The sequence below is a fragment of the Cyprinus carpio genome, chromosome B2 (genome assembly GCF_018340385.1).
Source record: "Cyprinus carpio isolate SPL01 chromosome B2, ASM1834038v1, whole genome shotgun sequence".
NCBI classification, from domain to species: Eukaryota; Metazoa; Chordata; class Actinopteri; order Cypriniformes; family Cyprinidae; genus Cyprinus; species Cyprinus carpio.
This window is the reverse complement of record NC_056598.1, coordinates 10,359,196-10,368,839: the sequence shown is the minus strand read 5'-3', so window position 1 is coordinate 10,368,839 and position 9,644 is coordinate 10,359,196.

Sequence of the window (9,644 nt, the reverse complement as noted above, 5' to 3'; positions counted from 1 at the left end):
ATGTTGCAAACAGACAGTCAATGTTGCAATCTGAGGTGAGCCACACTTAACACGAACAGGTTCATCTCACTCTGTTGCCTGCCAGATATACTTGTATCATCTTTTTTATTAGCCACTGACCAGCACACCTCCACAACGCAACCCAGCCTATAGGTGTGAGAGACACTGATCAGACCAGCAGCACTGTGGGTAATGAAATCTGTGGCTTGAGAGTTAATTAGCTGAGCTGACCCTTAAATCATGTCACCACTGGAACAGTCACATCTCAGTGAGAGCACCGTGTTTTGTAACTAAAATTACTGCAGTGCGTGGTGAGCATTTGTTCAGGAGATTCTACCTCCTCATATTCAGTGTGATAAATCTAAATAAACCACACCCATAAAATTAATTAATCTTAATTAGACTGAAATGAGTACATAGAACTCAGATTAAAAGGTCCAACACATTCAGATGTATTTTACGAAATAATGGTTTGTGTGATATAATAGCCATTGTTTATGGTTGCATGACGAGATGCTTCTGTCTCCTGATGGGGGGCTGGAGCACTGATTCACGCATGCTGTCTCCTTGGGGTACACACAGGATTTTATTCGATCATTCTTCCTTTCTACCTCTTTGTCTTGCGTGAGCTTTACAGTCAAAGTGAGACCCGCCGTAATTATTCCAGGCCATCACGGGCCTGTGATAGCTGATCTTTTTTTATAGGCTTAATATAATTTACAGGCTTTAAAGCACACCCACAGGTGGCATATGTTAGATCTTGACTGTTGCAATCAAGCAACGTGACATGTTGTGATTTAACAAGCTGTGGGAGGCTTGCGGGGCAAGGAGACAGAGAGGGAGGAAGAAATAAAAATGGTGAAAAACAGTCACTGTCAGCCGCGTTTGAGGAGCCGTTTGTCGGGAACTGTAATGGACTCTGTTGCATTTGTCTTCATAAACAGACACAAGATTTTTTTATTTAAACAATATTTTTCAGCTTTATTTTGTGTGCTTTTGTTATAATCATCACTGCCATCTTTTATTGGTGATTTCGATGAGACTGGGTTGTCAGTTTACTTTACTGCATATTTCTCAGGCCGTGAACGAAAACTATAACATGCAAGAACATGTATATTTTCTTAATATCTATCTGTCTATCAGTTAAAATATAACAGTTTAATCATTCATACATTCATTGAATTTTATTTCCAGACTAAAGTTTCAAAACAATAAAACAGACAGTACAGAATACAATGCAATACACTTAAAAAAGAAAGTTATAACAATGGTATCTCATAGGTGACTGGTCTTGCGCAGAATAATTGACAGCAATGTTATTAATAGCATTCTGTGAATCATCCAACCGACAAATAAATTTATACATCAAATTTCTCATTAAAGGTTTGTACTCTTGCCTTACAAAATAGATCACTTGCACGGCTCCACCTTGGTTTTTTCAACAGAATCCCCATAAAACCACTGTAGGCAACCTGAAGCACTTTTTTAAACTTAACCCACAAAGGGATCAGTATAAAAAGATGCACACTATGCTCTTAAAAGGTTGATCTTTACCTGATCCGAACACATATAAAATTTGTTCGGATCAGGTGAGGATATCCCTTTAGTTTGTCTTAGTTTGGAGGGCAGAATTCACAATAAAATCTTTATTTTGACAATTTTTTGTATGCAGACATTTGTAATTGCTTTTGTTTCACTCATGGATACAGTTATTTTAAACAAAGACAGTCAAACTGTCTTCTAGTTATAATGTTATTGTCAAAGAAGATGAACTCTAAAAACAAGAAAATGCTAAAATAATAAAAGTACATACAGCTGAACAGAACGTGCAACATCCAGGAAAGGACAAAAGCTCACCAAGCAAATGCTAAGGCTGAATTTGGAACTGCATACTAGCATAATACTCTAACATTGTCTGCATAGAAAGATATTGTAAAGTAAGTGTATGGTGGTACAGTATGTGGTTCTGAATTCCGCATGCGACTATGTAAAAAAACTAACAAGACACAGGTGAAAACAATCAAGGATATAACATAACTACAAACTTACACATTGCAAAACAAAAGCACAAAAACACAGAATACAAAATGGTTAAACCAACAAAGCATGGATAACGCTGTAGTAATGTTACTGTGAAAACATTTTATTTTGAACTTTTTGAACCTTTTACAGAATGTTTATCAATCTTAACAATGTTTTGTGTGAAAAATGATGAAGGATGTTTTATTTGTAACTCTGAGAGAACATTTGCAAAAAGTTTATCAAGCATAATAACATTATAGCATAAAAGGTTCTATTAACATTAATGCAAAACGGTTTAATTTGTAAATTTGCGAGAACCATCATAGAATGTTTTCTGAATGTTTATTAAGCATAATAGCATCTTATGTAGAGGATGATTTGTTTGTAACTTTAAAAGAACATTTACAAAACATTTTCCAGTAGCGGTTGTGAAAATAGTTTGCATTTTATAATACATAGTATACTATTTACTACATACTGCTTAGTAACTAATTGCATGTATCTAGTGCAAGACCACATCTTTTATGTCTTGCCACTACTGTTATTGCCAAATACAAAGGACAGAGCAGAGTTGCTCTTGATACTGATAATTTAGTCCATATATTTCAGAAATTGAAGGTCGGTGTCACTACCTCTCATTTAGCGCATGCAGTGAGTTCTTTGAAATTGTGTACTGCTGGGCAGAACTGCCTTGGTCTGATGATGACACATCCAGCAATAGAGCCCATAGACTACATAGAATGAATGCCTGTGTGTGCCCAGGTGTCAGCCATGGTGAAGAGACCTTGAGCTCTTTGAGCCATTTGACTCTAAACTGTCGCACTTGGTGTGGGCTCTCTCTTGTCAGTCCAGAAAAACATATTGATTGAGAGTGGTGTGTTTGTGAGAGAAAGATCATTAGATAAGGCTTTCAGGAAAGTGGAGAGTTGGCGGGCTCTTTTCTCCCTTCCGCAGTTTAGCCTCTCGGTAAACTTGCTGCTAGAAATAGTGTCAATAAGAGTCAAAAGAGTTGATTGTGACAAGACTGTGTAAATGTAGTACCATTGAGTGTCATGTGGTCAATAAAACCCGATCGATATGTTGTGGAAAAGGGGCTGCTTTCATCCCAAATTTGCAGCCTGAATCCTAATGAAATCTTGTTTATAAAAACAACAGCGACCCTGCCCTCAATTTTTCATTTCATTTACAGACAGCGTCCGCTTGATTGGCATCCACATTTAGCCGAGAGAGCTGTTAGACATTTCCATAGATCCGGCCTGAGTGAAGGAGACAAGTAGAAAGCTGTGGACTTGAAAAAAAAAACAACATGGAAGGAGTGAAAATGTTGTCTGTGCCCTGTGAGACTCCTAACTAGGGCTGGCATTGTCTGGAATGAGAGTAAGAGCGAGAGCCGGTGCTGGCATGTGATGGGCCGTGGCACCAAGACAAACGTGCCACATCAACGGCCAGGAGGTCTTGAACTCTTTGTGTTCCACTTGTTATTATCCTGGTCGCTCATTTATCACAAACCCTGCCATTAAAGATTGTGCTTCAGGTCTCTGGTTTTCCACACTTTTAATTAACATCGACAATGTTGGGATTTTTTTTTTTTCTCAAGCTTAAATACAAAAAAAAGGGAAAAGAAAAAATCAATTATTCATCTCATGATTTGCACTCCCTTCATCATTCCAGACTGGACGAGCTAATAATTCAGGATTTGACTTAGCCTGCAAATCACATTTTCATGGATTGTCAAAGTGGATTTAGGGGAGCGCCACACTCGCAGTCTGCATGAATTCTAAGTAGGTTCTTCCCAGTCCAACATGAAAATCCTACACGCGAGGAGGGATATGTTTATCTTCTTACGTAATTCTGTAGACAAGAGAAGCATGATCCCACGCTTAATGCTTTTTAAATGCACTAAGCTTCACACAAGGTTGGAAGACCCTCCCTGAATGAAAACCATTCACATTTAAAGCTTGTTGAAGTCAAGTCAGCTTTTATTGTCATTCAGCTATATGTGTATATGGTGAGAAATCTAAGCAATTGAATTTTACATAAACCATTTCTTATTTTATTATTAATTAAATGCAGTAATGATCTCATCATTTCCAAATTGTTTTCTTTAATTTCTTTACATTTAGGCCAACCAAGATGTGTTTGTTTCTTTATCACAATACATTTTGAAGAAATTTAGCGTTAAATCACTTGCTTACCAATGGGTTCTTTGCAGTGAATCCAAATAATAGTCCAAATAATATTAATATAATATTACATCTAATACTACTTTTTTCCAGATCTGTTTAAAAAATTCAAACCTGTTTCCCCACTTCCCTGTCTGTCTGTCAGTCAGTCATCATATTCTCGGTTGCAGTCAGTGTCCCAATTATATGCTGCTTTAAAAGGCTGTTACTATGAAAAAAAAATAAATAAATTCCAGAAATAATTTTGCCATTCATTCTGAAAGTGTGTAAACATCTCTATTTGATCAAGATGAGCCGACCATCTTTTTCTTGGATAGAGGAGATCTACTACACATCTTCTCTTTTGATGCCCCCCGCCAGCTCCCCTCTGCGAAAAGCTCTTTTCCCCTTGATGGAGAGAGTGTATCACACCAATGCACTCCATGGACTTCCTCTCCTGCCAGTTTCACATTCACAGCTCCTGAGGAGCCCATCAACCTCTCGCTGAGACTTAAGGCCCCTTAGCTAGTGTGACTTCACTTTGATCTGAAAAAAGCCAGACTTACAGAAATTGCTCTGTTGTCCTCTACCCTTGAGATTTGTTTGGGGTCAACCTCTGGACTATATATGTATGATGCTTATGCTTATTATAGATAATATAACAAGTAATGCATAGCAAATCAGCATATTAGAATGATTTCTGAAGGATTATAACACCTAACCTTTCAAATTTCTAACATTAGTGCATATCAAATTAAAAAAAAAAAAACTGTACAGTCAGTGTAAACAGAATGTGAGTATTAATCCTGATGACCACTTGATCTTTGTGAGACATTGAATTCACAGTGTTCTGTACTTTCCTTGGCCCCTTTGTCAGCAATCTGCAGAATATCCTTGCCACATCTGGAGTGAGGCAGTTAGGAGAAGTAAAGGTTGGGTCCATTAAGGTGAGAGAGAAAGCAAGCAAAGGCCAGAATCTAATACAGGCAGAAGCAGACACAGAGCCATCTGTCTCCCTGGACTCGCCTGTCAAAGCCATCACGCTGCCGCATGCATGTACTACCTGCTCTGTAACGCGCTGTGGCGTTTCTAAGCCAGCTGATGCGTTTTGCACAGTGCATTTGAGAGGTAATAATGACATTAAAGCCATCGGGGAGCCGATCTATTTCAGCAGGCAGGGCAGGCTCCACTGTCATCTCCTATTTTCTGCCCAATTGACGGCAGAATCTCCAGGACCGGTTTCTATTTCGGGCTGCTGTCAGTCCTGTCGGCAGGAGACAGTTATGACCTAAACCAAAGCAATAGTGAGACTCTGACTGACTTCAAACCAGCACGGGGGAGCTGATCTGAGGATCAACAGGACAATGAGCTCTCTCAGAGACAGAATGAAGATGAGTCCTATTCACCCACAGACGCTGAATACTGATGTGATCCATTTATCTGCCTGGGGTGCATTTCCCTCTGTTTTTTGGTTGGATGCTGGAATAGAAATAAGAATAAGCTGCCGATGCATGACATCAGTGAAGGAATTCACTGGATTCACTGTAATTGGAATTTTTGTAAACATTTAACGAAAACTTTTTTTTTCCTGAAAGGGCAGCACATTCACATTTACATGAAAAGTCAGAGAAATATTTAAAAGTATTTTTAAATTTGATTATTAACAATATTTATAAGAATATTAATATTATTTATGCATTTAATGTTAAAATATTTATTTTAATATTTAATTAAAGATTTTGCTTTTTTCTTAAAGACGAAGTGTGTGATTCTGTGCTATAGCCTCACCAAATGAAAAAAAAAAAAAATTCGACCATCTCTCCCAAACACTATAATGAAGTACACTTCCAAAACTCATAGTCTTATAAAAGCTTTACATATAGGGATGCCATGCATGCTGAGATCACATGACTAGCCAAATACTATTGTCTTTATCTCATAATAATCTTTTTTTTGTGTGATTCTGCATGTAAACCACCTCAAGAGTAAAATAAATGTGACGTAAAGATATTAAGTTACATTGTGAGATACAGACATAATTATAAGAAATAAAGTTGCAACTGACCCCTCGCAGGGAGTTTAACTGACAGGTGAGCTGACCTATCATAATGCAGAATCTGCCATTTTTGTCCAATAAACAAACCAGACAGGAGAGTAGACTAACACTGGTGGACTTGAATTTGAACTAAAGTGTGCATTGACATCTCTCTGTGGTTGAAACAATATGCCTTCTGATGTTCATTCATGTTTGTTTTGTGCTATAACTAGTAAATATGAAGATGAAGATCGTGCATGTGCCACTTGAACTAAGGCACTACAGCGATCTGTAATGACAAATTAAAGAGCCACAAATAGTATTTATTGTTTGAATTTCTTTACAAAAAATTACAAACTTTCAGTTGTTCTCAGTGTGAAAAGATGGATCTCAAACTCATACAGTCACTTTTGGAAAAGGTTCAAATATGCAGATGAATCTAGAAAACCAAAGATTGTGCCGGAGCTGGGTTTTTATTTATGAAGAACAGAAGGCAGTTGAACTGCTCAGGACCAACATAGGACTCATGAACAACTAACACAAAACAGAAAAATAGTCATGGATCATCCAGGAAATGACACAAAGTATTAAGATTCAAGGGTATGTAAACTTTTGAACGGGGTCTTTTTTAATAAATTCTGTTATTAATTTATCTTATGGAGTATATATAAACATCTGTTATGTAAAATATCTTATTCAGGACAGTACTAAATAAAAAATAACATGACATGCAATTTCCATGAGCTCTCTTATCTGTTCAAATTATTAACATATTTGCATATTCTGCAAGGGGTATGTAAACTTATGAGCATTACTATATATATATATATATATATAATACAATATCTGGTAGTAAATAAATGCCTAATAATAATACATATATGAATAATAAATATATGAATAAATTCATTGTCTTCATGGTAAAATTTAGAGATAACACCTCGTGTTATGAATTAATGGTAACACTTTATTTTAGGCTCTCTTAACTACTTGCTTATTAGCATGCATATTACTGGAATATTAGCCATTTATTAGTAGTAATTAAGCACATATTAATGCCTAATTCTACATGACCTTATTCTACATCCCTAATCCTACCCAATGCCTAAATTTAACAACTACCTTACTAACTATTAATTAGCAAATTAGGAATTTATTGAGGGAAAAGTCGTAGTTAAAAGTGAATAAGTGTTCCCTATTCTAAACTGTTACCGAATTAATTTGATAAAAAATTGCCTCAAAGGAATTGATTCAGCTCAGAGGTACAGGAGAAGCTTTTACTGAGATTTCACAGGGAGACATTCAATACATTTTGACAAGTAATCTGAGAAAATTTAACCTCAACACTGACAGATGCTCCCTAGAAATGTCAAAATAATTGTCTCAGGAGCGGTTTTTACATTGAAATAACACTTTGCTCAATTGCCAATGACAAGTTGCTCTTAAATTATCGAACCTTTAGAAAACTCTTCCCAGTACCTTGGGACTTCTTTCAAAAGTTCTAGTTAAAGAGAGACTGAGCGAGGCACAGAGGAAAGCACTATTGTGTGGGTCAACCTACATAAAGGTAGTGTTGAGTGGAAAATCGGAAACGACGTGCACCTGCGGTATACCTTGTGGGGCTTCAGCTTAGATCAGTGTCTCTGTGGCATGAGCTCTTTGACCTTTCCTGTGGTTTTGGGGAATGCACTGGGGCTCTGTCAGTGTCACTCACCAGCACTGCCATCCACAACACTCTGGAAGTCCTGATGGTATAAATGTACTATGCAAAATGTACTATGTCTTTTTACATATACTGTTAGTCAGCTATAGGCATTTCTGTTTCATGAGCATAAAAACTGATGAGAGGATCAAAAATGTTCAGCAAATTTCTTTTCTTATCCCCGAAACATTTCATTTAGGTCCTCCTGGGAAGTTTGTATTTAAGAGTTGGCAAGTTGTAATTTTGACATCAGGTGCATTCAAGTCAATTTGGTTGGAGCAAGAAGGAGATGCACCTTTTCTACCAAAAATTCTGCTTTGACAAAATAATGAAGAAAGTGCATCTGTGCATCTGTGTTATATATATATATATATATATATATATATATATATATATATATATATATATATATATATATATATATATATATATATATATATATATATATATTTATTTATTTATATATGATATATATATTTATATATCATATAAATTTAATTTATGAAGGTGCTGTAAAATTAATTGTTATTTTATCAGAGTTGTATCATATCATACTTTTTTTTTGTTACTATCATATTTATTAGATGCAACTTAGATAGTTTACAAAGTTAGATAGTAAAAATTTACCATCAATACAAATTATGCATCCACTGATTTTGACATGTTTGCTCACCTGCATGCACCCAATTTGGAAACTCTGGGCTTAAAGAAGTTTCTCAGTTGTAATTATGACTTTGTGAAGGTGTTCATGTGCTTTAACTTGTAAATACTGTACAATCTTTTTGACATGACTTGAATGCACCATAATATTTGATATGTATATGTATTTAAGCATGTAAGTAAGACTTAGTAAGATATTTAAATGCTTAGTTTTATGATCAAAGCTCTGAAGTTTTAATTGTGCATGGTGGGCAAACCCTATAATGAGAGATGTACAAATAAATGTTTCTCAAAAACTTGATGTATTATATTTGATATTCACATTTTTCAACATGATTTTTCTAAAAACGACACATAGATAATTCAGTAAATCTAAGTTGTTTCAGTCCAGTAAGCGTACATCTTAAAATATTACTAACTATATAAAAGGACTTAGAATATCAAATATGATAAAGTAGGATTTAAACCCCCAGTAGGTGTTTAAACCACTTGTTTTTATTAATGACTTTAAGATTTACAGTGATTGCTGACTTTATTAAAATTAGTAACAAAAGCATTAAAGAAATGCATTTACATTTAAATTATTTATTTGATTTGAGATTTGTAGCATTTAACAAATTTAACATTTTCATTGTTTTTAGCACTCTAACTTTTTAGCACTATAGGCATCTGCACCCCGTTATTAAACCCACCATAAAGCTGACTGGCTTCCAAACTCCAGTCAGTAGAGCAGATGTGGGTGGTCCATGTGCCTTTCCAACCCTGTCCGTAAATCTGCATTAATACTTCCTCACCTGGGAGTGCTATTAAATACTGAGCTAAAGAGCACACTAACAGCTCTCTGTGCTATTCGCTGGCTCAAAACAACACCAGCAAGTGGACGAGTAAATAACATACGATTTGCTTAAAATGCATTCTGTGGACCCAAATGGACTTGATGTGGCACATTATGAATAACTTGTGCATTTCACATTGACTTTCCCAAACAGAAGCCTACAAATACAAACAATCATCTCACAGCGGTAAACAGCAGTGCACGATAAGGTCAGAGAGTGATTTTAGT